This window comes from Rhipicephalus microplus, chromosome 6 (genome assembly GCF_043290135.1).
Source record: "Rhipicephalus microplus isolate Deutch F79 chromosome 6, USDA_Rmic, whole genome shotgun sequence".
NCBI lineage: Eukaryota > Metazoa > Arthropoda > Arachnida > Ixodida > Ixodidae > Rhipicephalus > Rhipicephalus microplus.
The window spans coordinates 63029361-63051592 of record NC_134705.1 but is presented as its reverse complement, the minus strand read 5'-3'; the positions used below and the strand labels follow the sequence as shown (position 1 = coordinate 63051592).

The window sequence follows — 22232 nt, the reverse complement described above, 5'->3', positions numbered from 1 at the left end:
ACTACGTCACCCATCTAACATTGCTTCTACGCTGGCTGCCCAAGCATTGCCTCTGCAACGACGCCCACAATCATCGATAAAAAGGTGGTGCCTTTGGCTGCATCAGCGCGCTCAACGTATGCCTTGCAAGTTCCGACGCCCCGCAGGGGCGCCTGTTAAAGCAGGCGTTTGGTGTGTAGCGACACCACGGACCCGAGCTAACGGGGGAGTTTCTACTCCCTCCCACGCCTAGCCGTGCGTGGCTTTGCCGTGTCCGGGGAAAAGGGGATCCTGGGGGTTGAGCTGACGCTGGGTGATTGGACCTTTAAGGCCCCCCGGCAGAGGCAACACACCCCTTTGGCCCCGGCTTCACGTAGACGGCACCCCTGGGCTGACCCACCCAGGGGAAATCGGCAGTCGCCTTTTCCTATCTCTCTCTCTCCCTACATCTTCGTCTTTATCTCTTACTATTTATCTGTCCTGTCCTCTACTCCCTTCCGTTTACTTCCAAACTTCCTGGCGGCTAGGGTTAACCCTGTGCAAATAGCCTACCTAGGTCTAGGCGCATTGGGTTATAGTAGCGTTGTACGGCTGGCGTCTGCAGTTTTCAGCACCTGTAAACTTGTAGCGTCCCCTCGTTGGGCTCCGTGGTGGGTGGCCGCCAACGCTGCTGAACAAAAATAAGAAAGGCATGCATGGAGCATCCCCCCTAATGTCTGATCGTACCGGCTTAAAGCGGGTACGCACCGATGCTATAAATTTTTTCAACCAGCCAAAAGAAACATATCCTCACTTTCATGTTATCCATTGTGAAAAAACTGAAAAGCAAGCCAGGACCGTCTCTCCTTTCCTAGTTTCTAGATGTCTCACCGAAACTCTTGGCACGGGATACAAGGTAACCAAAATGGCTAGTGGAGACCTTCTCCTCGAAATCCGCGACAAAGAACAATTTGAAAAGCTAGACCGTCTTTCAGATTTCGGTGGCATACCAATAACCATAACACCACATAGGTCAATGAACACAACCCGCGGAGTGGTATCTGACATGGACTTAATTGACTTGACTGAGACTGAACTTTTGGAGGGGTGGAAGAGCCAAAATGTCACTAATGTACAGAGAATCATCATCAGAAGAGACAATAAGGAAACACCGACAAAACACTTGATACTCACGTTTGCATCCAGTAAACTACCGGATTCCATTCAAACAGGGCACACGAAAACATCTATCAGGCCGTATATACCAAATCCTCGTCGTTGCTTCCAATGCCAGAAGTATGGCCATGGCTCTAAGACGTGTCGTGGTCGCCAGACTTGTGCACAATGTGGAGTCCTAGGCCACGTGTCCGAGAACTGCAAAGAACCGGCACACTGTGTGAACTGCGAAGGAAACCATGCCGCATATTCACGCTCCTGCACATACTGGAAAAAAGAAAAAGAAATAATTACATTGAAGGTGAAGGAGAACATTACGTTTAAGGAAGCACGGTGAAGAGTCGCCCCATTCTATGGACCTACATACGCTGATGCGGCGCGTCAGGGGGCACCGCCGCACCAGCCCTCGCCACCCCTTCGGCCAGCGCAGAGCGAGCCGTCGGCTGTGGCACCTGCCCCCAAGGCGGCTGTAGCCCAGGCTACACCGCCTACTCTCAAACAGAGACCGGAGACTCCAGAGTCTTCGGGTCTCAAGGCCTCCCCTCACCAGGCGAGGCCCAAAATCCAAACTAACAGCCCGCACGTGCGGGCATCCAGTGCCTCCGAAGAGGCAATGGATACGTCGGCACCCTTGGTGCCGAAAGAGCGGCGTGGCTCCTTGGAGCGCGCCAAGAAAACAAAAAAGCAAATAACAGGGCCTGGTGATGGCCCTGTTAAGTGAACTCAAACTCCCCGTCTAAACAGCCACTTGTTTTTCGTACACACAGCATTATTTTACATTCACCATGAACACTCAAATTATACAATGGAACGTCAGGGGCCTTCTCAGAAACCTTGACGACATCCAAGAACTCCTACACGAACACTCACCAAAAGTGCTGTGTGTACAAGAAACACACCTTAATTCAAAACACACAAATTTTCTTCGCAAATACGTTATTTTTCGAAAGGACCGTGATGATGCCATGACATCATCCGGAGGTGTTGCCATCATAGTGAATCAAGAAATTGCATGCACACACTTACAACTCCAAACATCCCTTGAGGCAGTGGCTGTTCGAGCGGTTCTTTTTGATAAACTGATCACAATCTGCACGATTTACATTCCTCCTAGTTATCAGCTACAAAAACGTGATTTACACTCTTTAATTGATGAACTTCCGGAACCTTATGTTCTCCTTGGAGACTTTAATGCGCATAGCAGGCTATGGGGAGACTCTCGGTATGACGCGCGAGGTCGACTGATCGAACAGTTCCTTCTCTCGTCGAGCGCGTGTCTCCTAAACCGAAAAGAACCAACCTATTATAATCTCGCCAATAACACCTACTCCTCCATAGACCTGAGCATAGTATCTCCATCTCTTGTGCCTCTACTCCAGTGGAAAGTCGTCAGTAATCCGTACGGAAGTGACCACTTCCCCGTAGTTTTGAGCACGACAGTAACTGAGTGTCCATCACGTGTTCCCAAGTGGCTCATAAACAGAGCCGACTGGGAACAGTTTTATACTATTGCTAGTCTAGGTTGGAATGACATCCGTACTTTGAACATTGATGTTGCGGTGAACTACTTCACAGCGTTTTTGATCGATGCTGCAACAAAATGCATCCCACAAACAAATGGACACCCTGGAAAACGACGTGTGCCATGGTGGAACTCTGAATGCCGAAACGCGCGCAAACAGCAAAACAGAGCTTGGAGGCTGCTTCGGAACTCGCCGACAGCCGAAAATCTTGAAACCTTCAAGAAAATAAAGTCTCAAGGCAGAAGAACGCGTCGGCAGGCCAGAAGAGAAAGCTGGCAGAAGTTTTTATCAGGGGTTAATTCATACACACAGGAGGCTAAAGTCTGGGACATGGTCCATAGGATAGCAGGAAAACAAGTACACACACTTCCACTCGTAAACACTCAGGGTGATACCTTGGAAGATCAGGCAAACTTCCTCGGTGCACACTTCGAACAGGTATCCAGCTCGTCCCACTATACTGACACTTTCCAAAAATACAGAACAAGAATAGAAAAGCAGAAACTTGAACACAAATCCACTAGATACGAGGGATATAACCAAGCTTTCAGTCTTGCTGAGCTCCGAACATCTCTGAACTCCTGCAGTACTTCTGCCCCAGGTTCTGACCGTGTGATGTATGAAATGTTGAAGAACCTACCAAACGAAACCCGAAAAACCTTACTTTGTTTGTACAATGCTATTTGGTCTTCTGGCACTATTCCTACCTCCTGGAAAGAGGCTATTGTTATTCCCATTTTGAAAGAGGGCAGGGACCCTTCTTTAGCTTCGAGTTATAGGCCTATTGCACTTACAAGCTGCTTGTGCAAAGTCTTCGAAAAAATGATAAACTGCCGACTTGTACACTTTCTTGAAACAAACAATTTGCTCGACCCATTTCAGTGCGGGTTTCGAGAGAGTAGATCCACGACAGACCACCTTGTTCGTATCGAGGCACAGATCAGAGACGCCTTCGTCCATAAACAATATTTTCTCTCCGTGTTCCTCGACATCGAAAAGGCTTATGATACAACATGGCGTTTTGGAATTCTAAGAGACCTATCCAACCTTGGCGTGCGCGGAAGAATGTTTCACATAATCAAAAGTTACCTGTCAAACCGGACATTCCGTGTCCGAGTGGGGACGGTTCATTCTCAAACATTTGTCCAGGAAACAGGCGTTCCACAAGGTGGTGTACTTAGCTGCACACTTTTTCTCATAAAAATGAATTCCTTGCGCTTGACCATCCCTTGCAATATGTTTTATTGTACATATGTGGATGACGTCCAGCTTGGCTTTAGGTCTTGCAATCTGGCAATGTGTGAGCGGCAGGTTCAGTTAGGTTTAAACAAGCTCTCAAAATGGGCAGAGGAAAACGGATTCCGACTGAACCCACAAAAAAGCACCTGTGTCCTGTTCTCCAGAAAGAGAGGCATGCACTCAGAACCCGACATTGAACTGAACGGTCAGTGTCTGCCTGTTAATACGGAGCATAAATTCTTAGGATTAATCTTGGACAACAAGTTGACCTTCGTACCACACATCAAGTATCTAAAAACAAAATGTTTAAAAGCCATGAATGTTTTAAAAGTGTTGTCACGTACTAGGTGGGGTAGTGACAGGCAATGTCTCATGAACCTATATAGAAGCCTCATTCGCACCCGCTTAGATTATGGGGCCGTTGTTTATCAGTCTGCGACTCAAAGTGCTTTGAAGATGCTGGACCCCGTGCACCATTTGGGCATCCGCCTTTCTACGGGTGCTTTTCGCACCAGCCCCGTAGAAAGCCTTTATCTTGAGTCAAATGAGTGGTCGCTTCATCTGCAGAGAACTTACATGTCCTTTGTTTATTACCTTAAGGTGAAAGCAGACAAGAAGCACCCCTCATACTCTACTATTAATGATTTGTCGAGCTCAATTTTGTTTCAAAACAGGCCTTCGATGAGGCAGCCCTTCTCTATTCGCCTGAAGAGTCTAGCTGAGGAAACTGGAATCTCACTAGAACACAGTTTAATGGCTCCTGTAGCATATCCGCCACCGTGGCAATGGCAGACTATAGACTGCGATGTGTCTTTCCTAGAAGTTACAAAACATGCACCTGTTGCCCATATCCGAACATACTTTTTGGAACTTCAACACAAATACACATGTCCTGAGTTCTTCACAGATGCCTCCAAGACTAACTCCTCTGTGTCCTACGCTGCTGTAGGCCCATCCTTTTCGGATGCTGGTCCACTACATCCACGCACAAGTATCTTCACAGCGGAAGCGTACGCGATACTTGTGGCAGCTAAACACATCAAACAATTACAAATACAAAAAGCAGTAATTTATACAGACTCCCTAAGTGTGGTAACGGCTCTGCACAGTCTTAAAAAACAAAAAAACCCAGTCCTTGTCTCACTTTACTCTATTTTATGCACACTTTACACACTCAAACAACATGTTGTAGTGTGCTGGGTGCCAGGGCACCGTGAGATTCAAGGCAACGTGAGGGCGGATCAGCTCGCTGCATCTGTGCACAAAAGCACTGCCCCTACACCCATATCAATCCCGGCCCTCGATCTTAAACCATCCCTCAAACGAAACCTCAGAGTATACTGGCAGAGCAAGTGGGATACACACACACAAAACAAACTACACGTTATTAAGCCACACCTTGGTCATTGGCCGCCCGTATCGAAATCGCGTTATACAGAGGTGATACTAACGAGACTCAGGATAGGACACACATACACGACACACACACACCTTTTGTCCGGTGGCGATCCACCATTGTGTGACTGATGTGGTGAAGCATTGACAGTCCTTCACATTTTAATTGAGTGCAAACAATTGGACACTGTAAGAAAACAACACTTTCCATTACCCTACCGACAACATATACCTTTACACCCTGCAATGTTTGTCGGTAGGGAACCGCTTTTTAGTTATAAATCATTGTTAGCGTTTTTAAAAGAAATTCATAGCTTTCATGTCATATACCCGGGCATACCGTAGCATGACCTCTCCAGAGAGGTTTTTGCTGCGGTGGCTACACAAGAAAGCACATGCCTCACGGCCCTTGGACGCAAGGGTATGAACGAGTGAGGCACTTGTGCTAATGCCATACATATGCACCATCGTCTTTTATTATCACCAACTTTTGTCATCTATACACATCACACACACCTTTCACCGCATGGTCATGATTTTATTACTTGTATGTTTTTACCCGCCTTACTGCGAGGAATTTTATGGCCCTTATACAGCCGCTTATCACAATCATTGTCCATAATTTTAGTAAGATGAACTGGCGCTATTTGGCCGTGAAATGGCCCTTGCGCCATAAAACATCAAACATCAAGCAAGTTCCGACGTGGCGGAACACCGCACCAAAGTCGACGAAGGTCTTGCCGTGAAAGGCAGACCTGGGGAATGCGTGCGAAACGTCTACAGCGTGCGTTGTAATGCCGGTGAATGAAGGGACATGTGGCAGAGTGTGACGGAACGTGAGTGTGCGACATGCCGCTGCGGTGTCGTTCAAGCGTTCAACGGGCCGGCAGGCTCTGCCTGTCGTGGTCTAAAACGTCCAAGTTTTGCTGATTCCGAGGGGTAGGAGTACTATGGTGGCGTGTACGAGGCGCTGGCTCGGCGCTCCGTCGATCGTGCCGGACATGAGGCGGCAGAAGGCGGTCGTCAAGTGGTCGCGAAAATCAGTGAAGAAGTACTGGCCTACGCTTTTAGTCTAATTCCGCTGAGTAAGGTGCGAGAAGACTTGCGACAGACGGTCTTCGGGAGACGGGTGGTTGCACAAATGCGACCGTGCGTCAACGTTCAGCCATATTCTAGATTATTTCGTTCCACTATGATAGCTTCGTCACTGCGCTCGCTGGTGTTGCTTGTTTTTGTTGATCGACCTTCCCTTGTTGCTCGCACCCACTGTGGGGGATTGGTCAGTTTGTTGTCCTGCTTCTTCAACTTCTACATATTCGGCTTAGTGAAGCTGTGAAAAGTGATGAGTGGGTACAGAGGCAAAGCACAGCAAAGCGCGCCCGGGTGTGATCTCGCGCGTCCTAGGTTCCACAGCGCTTCAGGTACATGCGTGGTGCGTCCGTACGTCTAGTGCGCAATTTTCTTGGAACTTCCAGCAACTGGCAAATTCATTCAGGTGAGCATGCGAGGATGTTTGTTGTAATTAACGAGAGCCAACGGCGGATGAGCTGGTATGAGATCCTGTCCAGAAATGGGTGTGATCAACAAAGCAATGCCCGCCGTAGTGGTCTAGTGGCTATAAGGTACTCGGCTGCTGACCCGCAGGTGGTGGGATCGAATCCCGGCTGCGGCGGCTGCATTTCCCTGTGCTCAGATTAGGGTGCTGACCGCGTGGAAACAAATTACAGCTACCGCTGGCGGAAGCTGGGACCCAGGTCAGTGGACACAGGAAAAGCACATCGGGGCTTTGCCGCTCCACCGTACAGCAGGTGTGTGCGGGGTGGGTCCTGTGGCGTTCTTTGCGATTTTAATTTAGGATGGGGAATAGTGAAGATGCGTAGACGTGGTGAGAGCACGCGTCTTCAGGTTAAGACGTCGCGTGGAGATGTGAAATAAAAATGTTTTCGCTTGTCTCTGCAACTGTAAACAGAAACACCAACACCCATTTTCTAGAGGCTGTTTTATTTTTTTTCTGAAATGGGTGAATTCGAAAAGCGGAAATAGCTTGGCACATACACACTTCAAGCTTTCCTCTGAAAGAGTAATAATAAATTACTCAAGAGTTTTATTAATATGAGTAGGGATGTTTAAAAAAAATACTTCGAGTTATGTACGTGTGAACATAACAAAAAAAGAAGGGGCTTTCCAATTAAGAAATTTGCACAAACATTTATTTCTCCAGAGCAATCGTAAGTGAATGAACACGGCTAGCGCACTCCCCGCACGCGAATACCGAGCCGCCGCGAATACCGCGTCAGCCGGGGTGGCGTGACGCCAACGTTTCGGACACTCGCCGCACCCACGCCGTTTACCCCGATATCAGTAGTAAATCCGAACACTGTTTCTTTCATTGAATTTAATGTCGGTCTCACCCCCGCAGGGGTGAGTGAGCCGATCCCGGAGATAGTGCAATACCGGGCCAACCAGTGGCAGAGGTGAAGCAAGCTTCAAGCACTCCGCCGCATCACAAAAATAAGTTTAATATCTTGGATCCAAATAGGATCCGTATCAGATATTAAGCTGATAAAAACAGATACTACACAAAGAGAAGTTTATTGAACTTCAAACTGAAACGACAGGTACATTGATATGCGTTTTACAAGATAAACAAGCGGGGGGCACATTGAATATATACAAGTGTACACTTACACAAGCAAATAGAAAAGAGCGCATTATCTATATACATATTTACAAACATGAAGGTAAACGAATCGGAAAAAATAGGCACAAACACATTTCTTCTGGTATGTTTTACAAAAGTAATATGCAGGGGTGGGGGGGGGTTGTGTTGTATATACATATTTACAGTCCTGTGTACATGCACGGAAATACATACTAATGGGAGGAACATAGCATATGTACTTATATGCTTTCACGAAAGTGTCAGGAAAAACAGGCGAGAGACGCTATATACATATGTACAATGACCAACGACCCCTTGGTGCCAACAGGCAGGGCCAGCGGCGCAACACGGTGTTAAGAAACTCTCTTCACCAGAATGCAGTTTTCTACACGCGCACAGGCTCTACAGTGGTGTGTCTGGGGAGAGGAGCGAGGGGGGTCACCTTGTTAAGAATCTAGGCATGTTTCTCTCCTGAGTTGGTCGACTCTCCGGAAACAGAAAACGGTTAGCAATGTAAAATTGGAGTGACCAACTTGCCTTCTCTAAGGAAGAATTTCGTGTGCCAGCGGCAGAGAAACATCTCCTCTCCGCTGGCCTCGAGTCCCCGAGTTAGGAGCTCCCACACCAGCCTTTTAATACGCGTAACAGCAGGTGGCGCCGCCCGAACTGCCCGTCGTCGCGCTTCCGCAAGCGAGCGGCGCTGCCACACAACAAAAAGCGTACAGGCGGTCACAAGCCGTGCGAACGCGCCCTTGTTGCGTCTGTGACCTGGTGGGGGGCCGATACCAAAGGTATGCGCTACCATGCGCCAGACAGGCCGCGCGGCCGAACACTCGAGCAAGGCATGCTTATGGGTTTCGGGTTCCCGGCAGTTTGGACAGCGGTCGTCGGGCACAATGCCTAGTTTCTTCAAGCGATGCCTAGTGGGGAGGACCTCCCACGCCCTCTTCCAGAGAAAATCCTGTATTTCACAGGGTAGCAGGCTATGCAACAGGGAGAGGTCGTGTGTAGCTTGCTGCGCTCTTTGCTTGTCCTCGTCGCTGAGCTGGCTTGCCGTGAGTGCCTCCGCTGTGCGGGCCGGCTGCCCCGCGTCGGGGTCGCAATCTGGCGCTTCCTTGCGCAGCATGAGTGCCGTCGCCGCTGCTATCTCGAGCGAGGGTGATTCAGCGTGGGGGCCGGAGTGTCGACCGGCATCCAGCCAACTGTTCGACGGGCCGCTCCAATAGAGCAGCAGGCCTCTCCCGACATAGTTGTCTGCTTGCGCCACCTTGCAAGCCGTTTTCAAGGCGAGCAGTTTGCTCAAGGTGAGTGCATTCGGGAGGCCGAGCCCCCCCTCCTTAACTTCCAACTGGAGGAGCATTCGTTTGACTGGGGGTGGCGTCCGGCCCCATAGCAGTTCATTTGCTATCATGCCGAGTCGAGTGGCCACCCGTGCCGGCATCACTGCTACCCTGCTCACGTAAGAGGCCAAGGCTAGCACGCTGGTTTTCATTGCTACCGCCTTTTCGCGCAGGGTCAAGTTTAACAGCGCTGCGCGCTCGGCTAGCCATGCAGCCCTGTCGACGATCCGCACCCATGCAGAAACGTCCACTCCTTCACGGGAAAAGTATACTCCGAGAACCTTGACCCTGCAGACCGGTTCTATGTCGCCAATCGCTTTTGTGGGAAACGTGCCGAAAAGCAGTGCTCGGCTCTTCCTCTCATTCAGTTTGGCTCCTGATGCCTCAGCGTATAGCTGGAATACGCCGCGGAAGTGGTCGAAGCTTCGCGCGTCCTTGAGAAAGAGCGACATGTCGTCGGCAAACGCCAGGACTCTGATCTCTTCGGTACCGGTCGTTGGCAGGCCCCGGATGCACTCGTCGCTGGCCAGAGTTGTCAGCAGGGGCTCAATGGAAAGTACAAACAAGGTTGGTCCCAAAGGGCACCCTTGCCTGATGCCTCTCGTGTACCGAAAAAAGGCTGTAGTCCGGCCGTTCACCGCGACACAGCTTCGCAGGTTGGAGTACAGGAGCTCGATGACAGCCACAAACTCCTGCGGGAGCCCGAATCCGCGGAGCGCTACGAAGAGATACATGTGTCTGACCCTGTTGAACGCCATTTCTTGGTCAAGGGACAGGAAGGCACCCGTGACTCTTTTCTGCGTCGCGTATTCGAAGACGTCTCGTGTGGCTGTGAGGTTGGCGAACATGGACCGGCCAGGCACAGCGCAAGCTTGATGGGGAGCGATCAAGTCCGGCAAAAAGGTCCTCAACCTGGAGTTGAGTATGGACACCACGATCTTGTTGTATACATTGAGTAGAGAGATCGGGCGCCTTGACGACAGTTCGCGCGGGGATGCGCCGTCCTTGAGAATGAGGGCGATGCGCCCTTCGCTGAATGAATCAGGTTTCAAGTGCTTCTGGAGGACCAGGTTGACCATGACCAGGAGCGGGGCACGCAGAACTTTAAAGAAAGTCGCGTAAAAGCCAGCTGTCAGGCCATCAGTGCCCGGAGCCGAGTTCGGCGGCATGGATTGAATGGCAGCGCGAAGTTCTTCTGTTACTGCGCCGTACAAGACTATGCACTCGTCTTCGGCGAGTCGAGGCAGGCGCGAAAACAGACTGGCCATGAGAGTTGCCTCTGGGGGGGGGGGGGGGGGCACAAGAGTCCGGCTCCTGAAAAACGGCCTCAAAGTAGTCGTGGAACTCCACTTCGATCTTGGTGGGGTTGGTGATTAGGCTGCCTTCAGGCCGTTGCACCTCTGAGATTCGAAGGGAACCGCTACCTCGCGCCTCATTCAAGTCTAGGTCTGGTGCGCCCCCCGCAGCGACTCGTGCATCACGTGCGTGTCGCGCGTTTTCCCGGAAGAGGCGGTCGTGCTGAACTTGCAGCGAGTGGAGATAGTCGCGCGTACAGGTCGTGAGCTGGTCCGCGCTCTGTACAATCCGCATCTGGCGGAGTAGCTCGTTCATCTCTTTTGTAATGCGCTTCTTCCTCATGCTGCCTTCTTCTTGCAGGAACGCTCTCCATCTCGCCTTCAAGTCGTCCCATACCGCGGGGCTGGTACAGGGGGTGGCCTCAATCGTCTCCTCCAGGAACGCGGATATTCTCATGGCGCTCGTGCGGTCTTTGATGAGCGCCGGGTCGAGGTGCCAAGCTTCGTTTCTCGGATGAGGGCTGGGCATCCCCTTCACCGTTGTAACCAACAGGAGATGGTCGGTTCTGTCCGCCAGCCCATCGGGGAGGGTTAGGACTTCGCACGACGCAATAGAGCCGACGAGGCGCTTGGGGACATAGGCTCGGTCAAGCCTGCTGGCCGTTGTCCGTGAGGTTCGGGTGGGGGCGAACTTGTTTCCGTGCATGTGAACCCACGCGTCCGTGAGCCGCAGATGTCAGAGGATCTTCACCAGCCCTTTGGCGTGGTAGGTTGAGCCGCCTTGACCCGGGCCCCGGACGTCTCTTGTGGAGTCCACGACGCAGTTGAAGTCCCCGAGAACCACGTGGGGAACGGGCTCCACCAGATAGCCGTGCAGCTCCTTAAAGTAGATGTTGGTGTCCGACCTCGTCACTGGTGCATGAACGTTAACGAAGCGCACCTTGGACCCGTCAACGAAGACGTCGAGCACAAGCGTACGCCCGTTCGCGCCGAACACACAATGGGACTTCTGTCGGAACCTGCTCGTCACAAATACGACACCTACGCCGCAAGCCCTAGCACATGTTAGCGAAAAAAAACCTTCGGCTTGGCAGTTGTGCCTAAAGCGAATCACGTTGAGCGGGGACCAAAAGTTTGTCTCCTGCAGAAAGAGGAGATCGATAGCTTTGTAATGGGCAAACGACACTACGGCTGCTTGTATGCCCCTATCGCGAAAGCCGCGAATATTTAGCGTGGCAAACCGCAGCGTAGCCATGATCCGCCAGTTGAAGCGTCGTGCCTGGCTTGGGGGGAGAAGGAAAGAACGGAGGCGAGATAGCTACCTGAGTTAGGCATCATAAGCGCGAGGGTGAAGGGTAAGCGAGGAGGGAGCTGGGCCAAAGGGAAAGGGTCCCAGCGAAAGGCGAGGGGAGAAAAGCGGAGGGCAACGGAGCCGTCGGAGCAAGTGCACCGCTTCTTTCTTTTTTTTCCCTAAAACTTCTCAGGGCTGGGGTGGCGGCTCCCGTTTGCCCCCACCGGCTTGTTCAAGCTTCTGGGACTTCGCGTGGGGCGGAGCGTCGCTGTCGCTGCTTTGGCCTACCAGTCCTGTTCTGCGCTGCCGGGCGTCCTTGCTAGCGGTCCTCTCGTCTACGTCGTGCTTGTCGTCGCCAGGGCGTCTTCGCGAGCGTGAGCGTGCCCGCTGCTCGAGGCCGTGAGGCGACTGGCCCGCCTTCGCATCAGACTTTCGGCTTAGCCGTGCCGGTGGGGCGGGAGAGGGACAAGTCGGGGTTCGGGTCTTGCGCTCGCCATCCACGGGTAGCACGTAGTACCCTTCGCTCTTGATGGGCATTTCGTCCTGAGCGCGGTCTCGGGGACTGGCCTCCAGGTCTTCGGAGGTAACTAGCGCTGGCACGTTGGCCGGCGTTGGCGGGATGGAGGGGAGGGCCCTTCCCAGTTCAGTGACGTCGTCGGCAGGCGCCTTTGTTACCAGTGACGAAGTTGGACGGTCTGCCTGGTCCGCCGGGAGTGCCAGCGGTGAAGGGGGGCGGACTGCGCGGAAACAGTATCCGAGAAACTGGGTTCTGTTTCAGAAGGCGCGGCGGTAACCTCCTCGCTCGTCTCGCTCTTCTCTTTCCCGCTGGCAGGTGAATCCGCCTCGCTGCTGCTAGTAGGCGAGACTGTGTTTATGGCGTCACTTCACTCCCTCGCTGCCGTGCTGGGCTTGGTCTTAGGCGCAAGCACCTGGAGGTGCGATGGTGGCTTATCTGACCGGGGCGATAGTGAGCCACTAGGTGGGGCTGAGTTAGACGCGTGGTTTGAAGTCCGGGGGAACCCGCGGGCGACCGAGGAGTAGTATCGCCTTCAAAAACATTCCCTCGTCCCGTGGTGACCCCCACAATGCTTACATTCACTAATACAGCCCTCGGTGTCATGCCCGAAGGTTCCGCATCGTTTGCAAAAAAGAGCGGAGCATGCCGTCGTCATGTGGCCCACTTCGCCGCATCGTGCACGAACTCGCCTCATGCCGCGATACTCGAACATTACGCAGTGCCCTGCGATGGTCGCGAAGTTTGGCACCAGTTTGCTCATCTCGATCTTAACGACCCTTACGCCGTTGAGCTTGTTTTGGCGAGTGGCCACGGTGGCGAACGATATGCCCCTCACTTTGCCGTACTGAGCTAGGGCGTTGCTAAGTACCTCGTCGGACAAGTAGGCGGGGTACCGGTAGGCATTTACGTACGTGATCGGCGGCCCTACGGCCTCAACCGGTACGTTTTCACCGTTAACCCGGAAGCCTTCCGCCATCATTAACCTTGTCGCCTGACTGCCATTACGCGTACAGACGAGGAGCCTAGCCCCGCCCATGTGCAGAAGGACAAGTACACTGTCATCCCCAGATACTAGCTCTATCGCGTCGATTAAGTCATCGATCGATACGTCGCCTTCGGGCGCTGTGAACATGAAACAGTTCTCCCTCACCGGGAGGTTGGACGTCGACGCCATTCTGGTGCGCGTTGCCGCTGGCTGCCAGGAAGGCGTTGCTGGTAGAAACTTGTCTCGTGAGGGCTAGCTGCTCACTGGTAGGACTGCGGCTCAGCCGAGGTGGACGCCGCACGGGTACAGGAGATGCCGGGTGGGTTGCAGGAGGACTCCGCGATGGCAGGCCTAGACCGGGGGCCTTGCTTCACCAGGCATGGGACGGGTAGGTGCCGGACAGGGAGGTCCGAGGCCCAGGGCGGCGGTCGCGCGTGCGGGACGGCGGTGCCGCGTAGGCTGTCTTTGGCGACTTCAACCCCGGGGTCGACGTCAGCGTGACGTGACCCTGGGTCTCGCGCGATAGCGCAATGAAACGGCTAGCTCGACAATTGGTCTAGCCAAAAGGCCGAGAAGTGATGCAATTCATTAGCACGTAAATAAAATCCATTCTTTCACACTTCGTACTTAGTTCTGGCCAAAAGCCGGCCAAACAGTAGCAAAGCAATTCCGACGTCCACCCATGCACAACCAGAATTGTGCACCGACAGCAGCAGCGCTGTCTTCACGGCATTGCTTTTATTCCTAGTCCGCTTGAAGTTTCTTGTTTCGCTTACAAACATGTTAAAACTGAAAGCTTCTTTTTCTCAGAGGTCAAAGCCACGCGTGCTTGCTTGCACGTGTACTCTCGAATGCGCCCATGGCGTCACACCAAATGCTTGCTGGCGAACATTATCAGGCATGTCGCGAGGGATGCTACAGCACTTGTTTTAAAAACTGATGCATAGTGTACATGTCCAACTCTAGCACCAAAGCCTGGAAGGAAAAAAGAAAAAAAATGACTGTGCAAAATGTGACTATGTCACCCATTCAACAAGGCTTCTACGCTGGCTGCCCAAGCAACGCCTCTGCAACGACGCCCACAATCATCGGCAAAAAGGTGGTGCCTTTGGCTGCTTCAGCGCGCTCAACGTATTCCTTGCAAGTTCCGACGTGGCGGAACACCGCACCGAAGTCGACGAAGATCCTGCCGTGAAAGGCAGACCCGGGGAATGCGTGCGAAACGTCTACAGCATGCGTTGTGATGCCGGTGAATGAAGGGTCATGTGGCAGAGGGTGACGGAACGTGAGTGTGCGACATGCCGCTTCGATGTCGTTCAAGCGTTCAACGGGCCGGCAGGCTCTGCCTGTCGTGGTCGAAAACGTCCAAGTTATGCTGATTCCGGGGGGTAGGAGTGCTATGGTGGCGTGTACGAGGCGCTGGCGCGGCGCTCCGTCGATCGTGCCGGACATGAGGCGGCAGTAGGTGGTCGTCAAGTGGTCGCGGAAATCAGTGGAGAAGCACTCACCTGCGCTTTTCGTCGAATTCCGCTGAGTAAGGTGCGAGAAGACTCGCGACAGACGGTCTTCGGGAGACGGGTGGCTGCACAAATGCTACCGTGCGTCAACGTGCAGCCACATTTGTGCATTATTTCGTTCCCCTATGACAGCTTCGTCACTGCGCTCGCTGGTGTTGCTTGTTTTTGTTGATCGACCTTCACTTGTGGCTCACACCCACTGTGGGGGATTGGCCGGATTGTTGTTCTGCTTCAACTTCTACATATTCGGCTTAGTGAAGCTGTGAAAAGTGATGAGTGGGTACAGAGGCAAAGCACAGCAAAGCGCGCCCGGGTGTGATCTCGCGCGTCCTAGGTTCCACATTGCTCAGGTACGTGCGTGGTGCGTCCGTACGTCTAGTGCGCAATTTTCTTGGAACTTCCAGCAACTGGCAATTCCATTCAGGTGAGCGTGCGAGGATGTTTGTTGTAATTAACGAGAGCCAACGGTGAATGAGCTGGTATGAGATGGTGTCCAGAAATGTGTGTGATCAACAAGGTGATGCCCGCCGTGGTGGTCTAGTGACTATAAAGTACTCGGCTGCTGACCCGCAGGTGGTATGATCGAATCCCGGCTGCGGTGGCTGCATATCCCTGTGCACAGAGTAGGGTGCACGTTAAGGAACCCCAGGTTGTCGAAATTTTTGGAGCCCTCCATTACGGCGTGTCTCATAATCATACGGTAGTTTTGGGACGTCAAACCCCACATATCGTCGTACTGCCATCAACAAAGCGATGGCTGAGGGCGCCAGCGAGGTAGCTGACCGCGTGGCAACAAATTACAGCTACCACTGGCGGAAGCTGGGACCAGGTCAGTGAACACAGGAAAAGCACATCGGGGCTTTGCCGCTCCACCGTACAGCAGGTGTGTGCGGGGTGTGTCCTGTGACGTTCTTTGTGATTTTAATTTAGGATGGGGAATAGTGAAGATGCGTAGACGTGGTGAGAGCAGGCGTCTTCAGGTTAAGACGTCGCGTGAAGATGTGAAATAAAAATGTTTTCGCTTGTCTCTGCAACTGTAAACAGAAACACCAACGCCCATTTTCTAGAGGCTGTTTTATTTTTTGTTCCGAAATGGGTGAATTCGAAAAGCGGAAATAGCTTAGCACATACACACTTCAAGCTTTCCTCTGAAAAAGTAATAATAAATTACTCAAGAGTTTTAATAATATGAACTTGCATGTCCTTTGTTTATTTCCTTAAGGTGAAAGCAGACAGGAATCACCCCTCCTACTCCACCTCTAATGATTTTTCGTGCTCTATTCTGTTTCAAAACAGGCCTTCGATGAGGCAGCTCTTCTCAGTTCGCCTGAAGTGTCTAGCTGAAGAAACTGCAGTTTCACTTGAACACAGTTTAATGGCTCCTGTAGCATACCCGCCACCACCGTGGCAGTGGCAGGCTATAGATTGCGATGTGTCTTTCCTAGAAGTTGCAAAACATGCACCTATTGCCCATATCCGAACATACTTTTTGGAACTTCAACACAAATACACACGTCCTGAGTTCTTCACAGATGCCTCCAAGACTAACTCCTCTGTGTCGTACGCTGCTGTTGGCCCATCCTTTTCGGATTCTGGCCCTCTACATCCATGCACAAGTATCTTCACAGCAGAAGCTTACGCGGTACTTGTGGCGGCTAAACACATCAAGCAATCACAATTACTAAAAGCAGTAATTTATACGGACCCCCTCAGTGTGGTTACGGCTCTGCACAATCTTAAAAAACAAAAAAAACCCTGTCCTCATCGCACGTTACTCTATTTTATGCACACTCTACACACTCAAACAACATGTTGTAGTGTGCTGGGTGCCAGGGCACCGTGAGATCCAAGGCAACGTAATGGCGGATCAGCTTGCTGCATTCGTCCACAAAATCAGTTCCACTACACCCATATCGATCCCACCCCTTGATCTTAAGCCGTCTCTCAAACGAACGCTCAGGGACTACTGGCAGAGCAAGTGGGATAGACACACACAAAACAAGCTACACGTTATCCAGCCACACCTTGGCCATTGGAGACCAGTATCAAAATCACGTCTAACAGAGGTAACACTAACAAGGCTCAGGATAGAACACACATACACGACACACACATATCTTTTGTCTCGTGGCGATCCACCATTGTGTCACAGTAGTGGTGAAGCATTAACGGTCCTACACATGTTAATCCAGTGTAAATAGTTAGAAACTCCAAGAAAACAACACTTTCAATTATCCTACCGACAACATATACCTTTACACCCTGCAATGTTCGTCGGTAGAGAACCGCTTTTTAGTCATAAATCATTGTTAGCGTTTTTAAAAGAAATTCATAGTTTCATATCATATACCCGGGCATCCCGTAGCACGACCTCTGCAGAGAGGTTTTCGCTGCAGTGGCTACACAACAAAGCACTTGCCTCGCAGCCCTTGGACACGAGGGCGCTAATGAGGCACTTGTGCTAGTTCTAATTATTTTTACACGTTTGTATTATCAAAACCTTTGTCACCCTTTTCAGTATGCATATCACGTCACTGTCATGTTTTTAATACTTATGTTTTTACCCGCATTATCGCGAGGAATTTTAAGGCCCCTATACAGTCACGCAACATATCATTGTCCACATCGCTATACTCATAGAAATGGCGCTGTTTGGCCATCAATTGGCCCTTGCGCCATAAAGCGCCACACATCATCATCATCATCATCATCAACGTGTCCTTCCAAAAGGCGCATAAGCGTTTTGCAGTACACAGCCTCTTGTATTCTCCTATGCCAATGTGATACGTCAAGGCGCGGCGCCACATGTTTCCGCACCCGGTTATGTTGTGGCCGCGGTCGCGCCACCAGTGCCCCTGACTAGAGCACCCTGTTGCCCTCCGCCACCTGACAAATAGGGTCGACAGACCCCCATGTCTGCTGGAGCTCGGACCACTGCAAGTGCAGTTAGGTCCGAAAGTTCTGTGAACATGCCTGCCGAGCAGGCACCATCCACCACCTCACAAGAGGGAACGAATAGGGAAGTCCCAATCCTCCGGCGCCTTTTGTACACACAGCACCACACAACACTCAAATGACACGAATATTGCAGTGGAACATCAGAAGACTGCTGAGGAACGTCAACGATATCCAGAAACATTTACACTAACATACATCAAAAGTGCTGTGTGTGCAAGAAACACAATTAGAAACGAAACACTACCTTTCTACACAGTTACGTTATCTTTCGAAATGGCAGAGATGATGCTGTCGCCTCATCCGGTGGTGTTGTCATTATAGCTAGTCAATAAACAGCCTGCACACATTTACCACTTCAAACATCTCTTGAAGCAGTTGCTGTCCGAGCTATCGTTTTCAACAAACTGATAACAATTTGCAGTATTTACATACCTCCAGACCATCTACTTACCAAACACTAATTCCAGTCACCAATCAATGAACGTCCGGAACCGTATCTTGTCCTAGGGGACTTTAATGCACGTAGTAGCTTATGAGGTCCCTACTGAAGCGTTCCTAATGTGCGGATTGATTGACATGTGTGGTTTATTGTCCCGAAACTGCTATATGATCTTGAGAGACACCCTAGTGGAGAGGATCCAGAAATTTGGACCACCTGGGGTTCTTTAACATGCATTCAAATCTGAGCACACGGGCCTACAACATTTCCGCCAGCCGAGCTAGCGGGGGAGTTTTGACTCCCTCCCACGCCTAGCCGTGCGTGGCTTTGCCGTGTCCGGGGAAAAGGGGATCCTGGGGGTTGAGCCGACGCTGGGTGATTGGAACTTTAAGGCCCCCTGGCAGAGGCAACACACCCCTTTGGCCCCGGCTTCATGTAGACGGCACCTCTGGGCTGACCCACCCAGGGGAAATCGGCAGTCGCCTTTTCCTATCTCTCTCTCCCTATATCTTCGTCTTTTGTTCTCACTTTACATCTTTCTTGTCTTCTCCTCACTGTCCCTTCTGGCTAACAAGGTTAACCCTTCTGGCGGCAAGGGTTAACCTTGTGTGGCTATCTAAACTAGGGTAAACCATATTGGGTTATAGTAACTGCGTACTGCTGGCGTTGCGCAGACATGCCCACATGCTCTGCCACGTCTCCTTGTTGGACTGCGTGGTGGGTGGTAGGCGCCGTTACCGAAAAATACACATTTTCGCATGGGATCCTCGACCCCCTCTCTAACTGATCGTGCCTCGAAAAGGGTACGCACCGACGCAACTTCACTACTTTGGTCGAAAAAGAGAGAAACTTTCCCAAAATAATAAGTCCTCCACTGCGAACAATCATCTACAAAAGCTAGAGCAATCTCACCCTTCCTTGTGGCCAAGTGCTTGAGAGAGACCATTGGAACTGGTTATAAGGCCACGAAGATGGCAAAAGGAGATCTGCTTCTAGAATTAAAAGACAAGGAACAACAGTACAATAAACTCTCGCACCTCGTAGCCTTTGGTAACATCCCCGTCTCTGTGAGTGCACATCGTACAATGAATACAGTGAAGGGCGGGGTGTCGGACGAAGATTTGATGACACTGAGCGAAGAAGAGCTTCTTGATGGATGGAAGGACCAAGTTGTAATACATGTCCAGCGCATCATAATCAGACGCAACAACAACGAAATAGCAACAAAGCACTTAATACTCACCTTCAACTCAACCACTTTACCTGAGACTCTCGAAACTGGCTATATAAAACTCCATGTCCGACCCTTCATTGCAAACCCGAGGCGTTGTTTCAAATGCCAGCGATTTGGTCATGCATCCCAGAGCTGCCTAGGGCAGCTGATCTGTGCTAAGTGTGGCACAACCGGCCACAGTGCTGATGAATGATGTAGTCATGATGAGGTCCTCTCTGCTAACTGCGAAGGTAGTCACCCCGCATACTCCAGAGCGTGCCCAGCCTGGAAAAAAGAAAAAGAAATAACTATAAAAGTAAAGGAAAATATCACATTCAGGGAAGCAAGACAACGGGTCTCACTAACATTGGCACTAAAAACACCTTTCGCCGAAGTGGTGCAACGAGGGGCGGCACCACGAAGGCCCTTGGCATTTGCCCGGACCTCGCCTAGCGTGCCGAGGCCAATGCCACAAGCCCCTATGGCGGGAGCAGCTAGCGCTGCCCTGCCCACTTTCAGCCTGTCCACACCAGCGACCTCGACAAGCTCTAACGGCAGCCAGGGCAATCACGAGGCCAAGGGGGCTTTATCGACCCCCAGCTCAGTGGGGACAAAGACTTCGTTGATCGAGGCGAAGTCTAAGCGACGCACAGATCGCTCTGTAGAGCGGGCGTCCAGTGTCTCGCAAGAGGCTATGGACACCAGTTCATGCCAAACGGCGCAGGGAGCGCCGAAGGAGCGGTGAGCTTCTCGCGACCGCCCCAAAAAAGACAGAACGCCGATTACAGGGCCTGACAAAGGTCCTGTAAAATGAGCTAATTTCCGTCTTTTCTGCACACAGCACTTTTTCCCTTTTTTTCCGCTATGGACAAAATCATACAGTGGAACGTAAGGGGAATACTTAGAAATTTAGATGACGTCCAAGAACTTCTGAGTTAGTTTAACGCGAAAGTGCTATGTGTGCAAGAAACGCACTTAACTCCTAAGCACAAGGACTTTCTACGGCAATATATTATTTTCCGAAAAGACCGGGCCATCTAGTGGTGTGGCCATTATAGCTGATTGAAGTATAACATGCCAGCACTTGAAGCTCCAAACAGCCCTTGAGGCAGTGGCCATTCGAGCTTTACTTTTTATAAACTCATTACCATAGGTTCTGTGTACATATCACCCCATCAACAGCTACACAGACGTGATCTAGAATCAATATTAAATGAACTCCCAGAGGATTTTCTGGTTCTAGGTGATTTTAATGCATACAATGTCCTGTGGGGCGATGCTCACTGTGATGCGCGAGGACGTCTCATTGAGCAGCTCTTTTTCTCTTCTAGTTTGTTTTTTAAATATAAAGGAGCCTACGTATTTTAGCCTTGCAAACAACACGTACTCCTCCATAGATGTTAGCATTTCATCACCGTCCCTTTTACCTGTTTTTAAGTGGAACGTCCTTAAAAACCCTTATGAGAGTGACAACTTCCCAATCATCCTGAGTGCGCCGAACAAAGATCAACTAACCCCGCAGGTTCCTCGATGGAAGATTGACTCAGCTGATTGGGAAGGGTATAGAACTCTTACACACATGACATGGACTGAGCTGTCCGCACTGACCATTGATGACGCTGTCACGTATTTTACAGCTTTTATACTTGATGCCACATCTAAATGTATTGCCAAAACGAGCGGCATGTCTTCTAAACGGCGAGTCCTGTGGTGGAACGACGCATGCAGGAAAGCACGGACCACTCAGAACAAAGCATGGGCGTTGCTTCGCGATTCCCCTACAGCTGAAAACCTGGAAACATTCAAGCGGGTCAAATCGCAGGCTAGGAAAACGCGTCAACAAGCTGGGCGAGAGAGCTGGACAAAGTTTATATCAAGTATCGACTCATACACAGATGAGGGAAAAGTGTGGAATCATGTAAAGAAAATGAAGGGCCAACAAACGTAATGCCTTCCACTAGTAAATAGCCTCGGGGAAAGCTTGGAGGATCAAGCCAACTTTCTTGGCACACATTTCGAACACATATCGAGCTCCTCACACTACTCCGAATCCTTTCAGAATTACAAGGCACGAATACAAAAACAAAAGTTAGAAAGGAAATCCACAAGAAATGAGGCATATAATGAACCATTCTGCTTAGCAGAACTGCGAACGGCACTCAGCTGCTGTAATACATCTACCCCAGGTTCTGGCAATGTAATGTACGCGATGCTGAAGGAACTACACTCGTAAACTAAGAAACCCTCCTCTCTCTTTATAATTGCATATGGTTTTCAGGTGTGATCCCCTTCTCCTGGAAGGAGGCTGTTATAATTCCAATTTTGAAGCAGGGAAAGGATCCCTCTACTGTATCCAGTTACAGACCTATAGCGTTAACAAGCTGCCTCTGCAAACTATTTGAAAAAATGATCAATTGCCGCTTACTCCATTACTTAGAAACAAACAAATTGCTCGACCCATACCAATGCGGGTTTAGAGAGGGCCGATCTACCACCGACCATCTTATACGTATCGAGACACACATACGTGAGGCTTTTGTTCATAATCAGTTTTTCTTATCTGTGTTTCTCGACATGGAGAAGGCCTACGATACTACATGGAGGTTTGGAATATTGAGAGACCTCTCACACTTAGGTATACACGGTAATATGTTCAGTGTCATTGAAAGCTATCTGTCTGATTATACCTTCCTCGTTAGAGTGAGCAATGTTCTGTCCCGAACA

The 22232-nt window shown here is 50.7% G+C and overlaps 1 non-coding gene across 1 annotated transcript; it reads right to left on the bottom strand.

Annotated features, from left to right (window-relative positions):
- Nucleotides 1-7711: 7711 nt before the first annotated feature.
- On the bottom strand, nt 7712-7902 carry LOC142766304 (U2 spliceosomal RNA). The gene has a single exon (XR_012884482.1). It is a non-coding gene; the product is annotated as a U2 spliceosomal RNA (small nuclear RNA).
- Nucleotides 7903-22232: the final 14330 nt, after the last annotated feature.